We start from the raw sequence: 1,110 nt of genomic DNA on the forward strand, positions 1-1,110 counted from the left end.
TATATTGTGACAAATTTGTATTATTTCTTAGTAATAGATGTACATCTATAGTTAATGTTTTTTGATGATTAGGTTTGAAAATTAAGTCAGTTCAAGCATATTAGAATTAAACCACTCTTGGATAGCTTGTTTAAGAATTATTACTTAGTTGTGGATCAGTGTTTCAAAATTCTTATAACTTCACTCATTCTTAAACTCTCTTAATTTACAATTAATCTGTTTATCAATGAAAACATCAACCTGTATTGAACTATTTATTAAGATTTCTGCTAGAGTTAAATGTATTTTTTTCTTCTTTTATTGATCACCTTTATTTTTTAAATAAATTTGTAGTCCATGTACCTTTATGATGTTTTTGTTACTTTTGCATTTCTCCTGCCTACTCAGTAGAACATTGTCTTCATTGGACTTTACTTTTGCTGTAGATGCCATGGTAGTGCAGATTGTGAAACTATCGGCACTGATATAAGCTTTTAAATGTCATTCTTGGGGCTCTTCATGAGTGCCATCTCATCGTACTGTTGGTTTTTATCTTTTGTCAGTCTTCTCTATTTGATCTTACATATAGAGGTTGTTTTCTTCTAGGATGAAGATTTTTTAGACATCATCTAAAGGAGAGGCTGTTCATTCACCTTTTTCAGCTGTAGGTGTCTTTGTAGATGATTCTGCTGCTTCACAAGAGGAGATGATGCCTCCATTTTCTTTGGATTTGAATTAAGAATTGATTTCTGACTCTTTGTTCTCTCTACTTTATAGTAGTTTCTAGATTCTTCACTCCATTTTTTTATGTTTTGAAGTTAAGAAATTATTATTGTTTGTTTTGAATGGAGGAATTAAATAAGAGTTAGTTTTCATTGTTGAATAAATTTTCTGCTTCACCTAAAGACATTTACCTCCCTGTCTTATTTGGTTTGATTTCTTTCTCCTAATTATAATCTAGTACAAAATTGTTAAACTTGACTTTAGGAAATAGAATAGTGAATTTTTTGATTGAATGACTTTATTTAACTCTTTCAGCATGGGCTCGGTCACTAGGACCAACCTTGTAACCATTTTGTGCTCGTTATAGTTTTCATGCTATAACTTTTAAATTAGTAAGCAAATGTTAAC

The 1,110-nt window shown here is 30.2% G+C and overlaps 1 protein-coding gene across 5 annotated transcripts in view; it reads left to right on the top strand.

The window, feature by feature from the left end:
* The window catches only part of LOC106470595, an 81,353-nt gene that overhangs the window by 22,027 nt on the left and 58,216 nt on the right, over positions 1–1,110 (top strand). The gene's annotated exons all lie outside the window — the stretch shown is intronic.

This window comes from Limulus polyphemus, unplaced genomic scaffold, assembly GCF_000517525.1.
Source record: "Limulus polyphemus unplaced genomic scaffold, Limulus_polyphemus-2.1.2 Scaffold4106, whole genome shotgun sequence".
Taxonomy (NCBI): Eukaryota; Metazoa; Arthropoda; class Merostomata; order Xiphosura; family Limulidae; genus Limulus; species Limulus polyphemus.